The sequence below is a fragment of the Triturus cristatus genome, chromosome 5_1 (assembly GCF_964204655.1).
Source record: "Triturus cristatus chromosome 5_1, aTriCri1.1, whole genome shotgun sequence".
Classification (NCBI taxonomy): Eukaryota; Metazoa; Chordata; class Amphibia; order Caudata; family Salamandridae; genus Triturus; species Triturus cristatus.
The window spans coordinates 697,046,000-697,053,494 of record NC_140587.1 but is presented as its reverse complement, the minus strand read 5'-3'; the positions used below and the strand labels follow the sequence as shown (position 1 = coordinate 697,053,494).

Below are 7,495 nucleotides of genomic sequence, written 5' to 3'. Positions count from 1 at the left end.
CCGCAGCCGTGGAAACAGCCCGAGCGCAGGCAGCACTCGCCTCCGTAAGGCCCCGCGGTGGGGAAAGCGGCTCCTCCGTGGGCGACGGCTGCAAGCTAAGGTGGCAGTCCCCCAGCCCAACCGGAGGAAAGAAAGGCCGAGCTCGAAAAGGAGGAGGGTGGACTGATGAATGGGGAACCTGAGGTGCCTCCGGCGAAGACTGTGGGCGCGGGGACGGCGAAGAGCCATCCTTTAAAGACACCGGGGAAAAAGCCACGACGCGGCGACCCGTCTTCAGAGAAGATGAAACAAACAGCTGCCGAACCTCTGGAGAAGAGGGGGCATCCGATGTCTAATCAACAACCCGACGTCGGCCCGGCGCCGTAGAGTCCGCCACCGGCGTCAGGTCAACGTCGACCGGGGCCGAAGGGGACGCCGGAACGACCTCCGCCACAACGCGCGGCGTGGGAGACCGGGGCTGGGTCGGAGCCGGGACGGCTAAGGAACGGCGCCAAAAAGGCGTCGACTCGACCTCCGACGAGGCAGCCGCCTGCGTGGAGTTTGATTTGGGCTCAGCGCGGACTACGAGCGTTGTCGCCTTGCTGCTGGTTTTAAAATTGAATGTTTAAACTGTTTTTACTACAACGATATTGCTGCTAAAATTGAAGGAATCAGTATTTTTAACTGTTTTAAAAACGATATTGCTGCTAATATAGAAGGAAACTGAACGTTAGTGCCTACCTGTTTGCCATTGTCCCGCTAACCACGTTGCCCGTCTGTTAGAGCGGACCCGTGTTGCGGTTACCGTTCTAGTCTTTCTTTTCTGCACTCCCCTTCCAGCTACAAATTACCCGATGCTGCGACTGCGCAGCGGGCGTGCCGATGGCGCGCCAAAGAAAAGCCCGTCTGCGCCCGCCGCGCGACCAGCGCCAGAACCCCTGCTCAAATCTCTAGGCTGGTATATACATGTGATGAGCTTCTGAATCTCAATCTCGGTGAGTGCCCTGCATTGAAAGTAAAGATAGATTCTAAAAATATCCCCCAGGTGCATTGTTATCGGTGCAGAGCTAAGTCAAGGTCCTCTAATACGTATAGGCCTAGGGAAGATATACAGCTGAATAATACCAGGCTGTTCAATGTTATGCAGGATGGGTCGGCCTTGTACCCCAATGTTCAAAATAAAAAATCGACCACTAATAGCCCCAAATCTATTAACTGGGTCTTGATCAATGCCAGGTCAGTAATGAAACACAAAAATGACCTGAAGTGTCTTATACAACTTGAAAATCCAGATTTGATTTTTTTAACGCAAACGAGGGCAAATGACACGAGTAATCCTGACTGGAATTATGTAGTTCCATCGGACTATTTTGTCATTAATATGGACAGGACGGGGACAAAGGGGGGTGGGATCGCCTTAATTTATCGAGCCTGCTATAATGTGAGAATGACACCAGAGCCACTACTGGACGCAGAGGCTATGTTTTGGAGTATAAAATTAAATAATTTGGAATGCTTCCAAGGAATCTTAGTATATAGACCCCCTGGTCCTAGGTTATCCTTCATCACTACTTTTCAAACTCGCATGGAGTCCTGCCTCAATGCGGATTCCTTTACGATGCTGGGGCTGGGGGATTTTAATTTTCATCTAGAGGCAATTATTAATTCGGATACTTCAAGCTTAATAGATACCCTAGCCAGTTCGCTGCTCTTACTTTGGTCAGATCATTATGCTGTCAATTTAATTATTAATATCTCTAATAATAACTTGTGCCGCAGAAATCAACCCCCTCTGAGCAAGGTACGTGCTTGGAAGAAAATATCCCAATAAGAGCTGACCACGGCCTTGAAAGAGAATCTAACTTTTAGTGCAGATCCCAATCAGGCAGCCAAGGATTTTAACAACTGGTTAACCCAGGCAATAAATCTGCTGGTCCCGGAAGTTAATAAGACGGCCACGAAAAGACTGGTATCCTCTCCTTGGTACTCAGCAGAGCTAAAAACTATGAAAATAAAATGCAGACTCAAGGAACGCATTTGGCGATCCTCTTGCAGTTCGGCACATAAGACCGAATACGGCTCAGCACTAAAAGAATATAAGGGAGCAATAATATCAGCTAAGACAGATTATTTCACATCTAAAATTCTAGAATCCACAAACTCCTCCAAAGAACTGTTCATAACAGTAACAGCACTGTCTCAACGTCCGAGAGACACTGTCTTTGTCCCTGACCAAGCCTTTGTGTAGAACAGGGGTCTCCAACCGGTCGATCGCGAGCTACCGGTAGCTCGCCGAACCCCAATGAGTAGCTCGCGCCTCCCATCTCAATTTTGTAGCCTGTTATTGTCATTTGTTGTTCTTAGGTCTTTTTCCATAGCCGCTGCCTGCCATCTCCATAGCCAGCTGCTCAGATTGGCCTAACGGAGTTCAGCTGGGGCGGGGCAGGGCAAAGATGATGACGCTGTTCCTGAACTGGTTACCTCGCCACCTGCCTTTCACTGCCTGGCACCGCAGTCTTGATTGTGCAACACGTGGTACGGGAGCAAGCACCAGGCGGGTCGGATCGGAGGAGCAGGTCCCGTAAAGCCTGCTAGCATGCAGGTGGCGCAAGCAGTATTGAACTGCTACAAACCCGCAACACCTGCCTTTTTCTGTCTGGATTCGGAACATATTTCATCAGAAGCAGATTAAACGGTAAGCGCTGGCCTGGCCAGTAAACACCATAATGCACTGTTCTCTAGACTGGAGCTGCGATGTGCGCCTTCTATACTTAGCCGCTGGTATGCCACGGGCTCTTGAAAGACTGTTAATGTTTTTTTTTTCCGCTTTCCAGCTCTGCATTATAAATCAGGAGAACCCTTGTGTTTCCTTTACCTAAGGCACAAGATAGAAAGCTCTTCCAGTCTGCGCTCCTAAAAAGAATGTAATTGTTCCACTCTTGACAACAGCTGTGAATTTATGATTCAGTTTCAACTCTTTCATACACTCTGTGGCCAGGTTGCTGACAGAGCACAGGCACGGTCATTCAAATTATACATGTGTTTGCAGCTTTCTAAACGTCAAAACTAACGATTCACTCCATGCCGGGTCATTAGATCACACCATCCTGTGTTACTATGAGTTATGCTCTGAACATAGTAATTATGGACCCGAAATCCGTGCAGGCATAGTATTGTTCGTAAAAAAAAATCCTCCCGGTTGATGGGAAATGCATGACGGAGCGCTGGGCAGGCAGCACTGAATGTGATGTTGTCGAGATTAAAGTGGTGTGTGTTGTTCCTTTTCCCAGTTTAGCCGGTGTCTCTGGAGATTCGCAATGGGATGATGCGGCCTAACAAAGGACCCCCTCACGTAAAATCCCACACTCTGTTTCCACGGATGTGATGACACGCCGTGCTTGACCGTGTGGGGCTCTGTCCACCACGTGTCCGAGGGGAAGCCAGCTGCAGTCGCAGGGGAGTGATTTTGCCCTCACGTGGTTTTCATTGTGGGGCGTGCGTAAGTGAAGTGAATCCTGACTTTGGTGTTACTCACATGGCGCCACAGTGCATGTTTGGTTCAGTTGCATATCGGCTTAGTGACCATATCCAATATTCAGGGATAGTCATGTGTGTTTTCAATATTTAACACAGCAGCAGCTCACTAACATTACTGCACAGTCTCTGTGATGCTGTCCCATTTCTAATATGTGATATTCTGTTTCGATCAAAAGAAACATTTTTATGGAAATTGCATGAAACATTACCCACACCACACTATGTAAATCTGCACATCCATCGGCCCACCTGCAGCATTATATATTTATGCAATTTTTCCCACTAGCGAAATTCTGCGCAGGTCCAGCTTTCTGCACTTTGTGGCGGTTGCAAGTTTTCCCACTTCTCTCTTCTTGAGCAAAGTTGTTTTCCCCGAATTGCAGGATAAGTTTCACTTCATAAACCACATAGTTTTCTCTGAAAAGTTGCATGTCCGATGTTACTAAAATAATGTAGGTACATTTGCAGGATGTGTAAAGGGAAGGGTATGGGATGCAAGCTACAGAGCTTAAGAGGGTTCTTCTCTAGCACCTGTTAGTAACAGTTCCTGTTGTCGTAACCCAGCGAGGGCTCTACTAGGGGTAACAAAGCATAGCAGCTGCCACCCAGGTGCGGCCTCGTTTTACCCATATCATGCCAAATTCATCTGCCTCTTTCTTGCTGGCGCCCACCAGTGACCATTAACCCAGATCACCGCCTACAAACCCCTCTGTACCTCCTCAAGGTTAAAGGACGCTGCCCTCCTGGCACTTTTTCACCAGAAGACACTCTCTCCATCTTAAGGCTGGCTTAAGGCCTGCTGTATCACTGTGCACCTTCAAACATGTCCTCACGCCACACATTCTTCAGAATGACTTGTCCCATCTTCCCTCTTCCCACGATTCTCACCTGATCACCAAAGGGACTGGGGCTGGGCAATATCAATGCGCCTTATGAGGAGAAAATCAACTTTCCAAACCATGTTCATTACGGGGAACATCAACTTCGTGGAGGTGATGGTATTTATTTAATTTATATTTGTGGTTTTATATTGTTCTGATGAGGCCCAACAAACCATACCAATGCAATGCAAAGTATAATAAAATTTAAAACTTTACAAAAAAAAGAGTATGTGGTGAAGGGGAAATAATTGAGGTTCTTCTTACTTAAATGAGTCTCTTTTTTTTTTTTTAAACTAATGGCCACATCCAAGTTAGACTTTAATAAATCACATTTGGTAAGGAATATATGTTGAGGTTTAACTTTTGCAGTTTGTGAACAAGTTGATCGATGATCACAAAAGGAGGTCATAGGCTTGTATCCCGCAGTAGTTTGTTATACTTTCCAGGAATGCTTCCAAGCAAGACAAGCTTTTGCTTCAGGTAGCACAACCTGCGGCTGTCTGTCACTTCAAAAGAGGGAGTGCGGCCCCTTTTGTTCAAACGACAGTAAGGGCTCCAAAGAAAGGCTTAAAATCAATTAAACTGGGCGTGGGGTGTCTCTCAAAAAAATGCGCGAGTTGCTTGGCCTTTTAGTAGCTCACGACGATTTTCACTGATCAGAAGTAGCTCTCACTACAGAAAAGGTTGGAGACCCCTGGTCTAGACACTTACGTTTGATGACACCACTCATGATGAACGTTTATGGGCCAACCAATCCATAACCAAGGTAACTGCAAAACTTCTCACACTATTTCTGAATACGCTACTGATCACTTACTGTTGAGAGGTGATTAATCAGCTTCTAGACCCATTCCTCAACAGAAACTCTAATACTAGATTTGTTCCCCATAACACTCAAAGCCTTCAAAACTACCACTTGTCAACACTCACTCTTTGATTATTGGAGATTATTTAACCCCAACCTTCAAGAATGTTCTTTTTATTCAGCTAATCATCATTATCAAACTAAAACTGATTACATATACTTAAGGAAAACTTTAATACAACAACTCATCAATTCAGAGATCGGCTCATTTTCAATTTCCAATTAAGCTCCCTGGTGTATAGATTTGTAAATCCTTCCAAATAGTTCCAGGAAATCATGATAGAGATTTAACAATTCTCTGCTCTTTGATACATTATTTATTTTCTCATAAATCGGATCTGGGAACAGTGCCAGCTACACCAGGACCAACGTGGTCTTTGGTTAAGGCTTAAAGCACAGCACAACACCAGCGGGGGCTGAGCAGAGGCCCAAAAGGGTTAGGCAGTAATGGGGAAGATACTAGTGACAAAAGTCAGACTGGCGGCCACAGTGGAACTATGGGAGCCCAAAGGAGCTCCAAAGGGGAACAAGAGTTTTAGCAATGCCTCTTTAAAGATCTCTACAGGCTGCAGAGTTGCAGACGGCCCATAAAAGTTGGGGGCAGGGTGGAGTGGAAGGTTCCGTTCCAAATGCAGAATGGGGTCTGAATTGGACTATTTGTGCAGAGACAGGCCTTTCGAATGCTCACTACATGAACCCTCCCTAAAGTGGGAGTGTTGTGGGGTAAGTTGACTTCTTTCGTTTGCGCCAAGACTTGTCCTTTGAATACATCTTAGAATTACCTGAGGAAGAGGACCTGGCATGAGACCAGGATTTGGAGCGGTAACGAGCCTGTGACATGGAATGCTACCAGGTCTGTTTCTTGTGCTTGACGATGTAGAGCTTTGCCTCTCGATCCCTAATGCCCTTTGGATGCAACGGGAAGCTTTTTTTGCATGACTGAGTCAACTTCAGATCTGAGACACCAAAGACAGACATCATGGGGTTCTGTGACCGACACAGCTTCCTGGAGGTACAGGCCTCTAGTCTTTGGAGGAAGACACTTCTAAGACACGGTCACAAAAAACATTTTAGAAGGTTGTTAAAGCAAACAAGCCAAAGTCCACAACCACAGTTCCAGGGATGTGGAAAAAAGGAACTAATATTGGTGTGCAGGGAATGTGCCTATATGCATCTCCATGCAGTCAATTCAGGAGACAGGGTTAGGCAGTGACAGAGTATGACAGCGCCACCTATTGGGACCTGAAACAAGACGAGGACTTGGAACATAATGAGCATGTGATTTGGAGTGAGACTGGCCCGGTTTCTTATGCTTGGTGGTGTAAAACTTCAAATATCGCTCCCTGATGGCCTTCAAAAGCAACAGGGAGCATTTGTTGCACAACTCTGAGCCAAGTTTGGATCCCAGACATCAAAGACAGTCATCATGGGGGTTTGTGACTGACACTGCTTCCAAAAGGTTCAGCTCAGCTAGAAGCCTCTAGTTTTTGGGACAGACATCCCTGGCACACTGTCAAAAAACCATTTTAGGAAACCCGCAAAGCAACAACAATAGGTTGGGACCATAGCTCCAGATCCACTTTGAAGGACTTGGATAGTCAAAGGTGCTTACGTCAGTGCACAGAGACGGCACCTATAAAGAGCTCAGTGCCATCACTCCTAGAGGCTGGGAGAGGAAAATGCAGTCTTGTGGCACCACCACCTAGCACATGTGAGCAATTGCTGGAAAGTACTGGATCCAATTTGGCACCTTAGGGAATTCAAAAGGCGGGGAATCTGCAGCTAGAGGTATTTATCAGACACACATGGCAATAAGACCCAACAGTTGAAGAATGCACAGAGCCTGCATAGCCATGGGTGGAATGTATGTTACATTGCCAAAAGGCTCTAGAACAGATGAGATGGTTTTTCCTGGACCATCTCTCTGGACTTCCCCGATAAACGTGAATCACTAACAAGATAGTAAGTATCACTTGGGCATTAATCAAGAACCCAATTTGTGGCACTGAAGACACACATGGTAAAAATGGTTTAGGACCAGAGATGCGCAGCTTAGCTTGAACAACTAGTAAGATAAAGCAGAGGTAGATAAAGACACAGATGGGCTGCCATACCTCTATAACTGCGGTAAAAGCAGAAGACTTAGAGCTGAGGCTAAAAGGGAGGGTAGTTCAATCTCCTAAGGAAAATTCAAAATGGAATGTGGAAATAGGCATCCCACAGATTTAGTGAC

The 7,495-nt window shown here is 46.3% G+C and overlaps 1 protein-coding gene across 3 annotated transcripts in view; it reads right to left on the bottom strand.

Moving 5' to 3' along the window:
- Positions 1–7,495, bottom strand: part of PRKDC (protein kinase, DNA-activated, catalytic subunit) — a 2,754,228-nt gene that overhangs the window by 1,803,031 nt on the left and 943,702 nt on the right. The gene's annotated exons all lie outside the window — the stretch shown is intronic.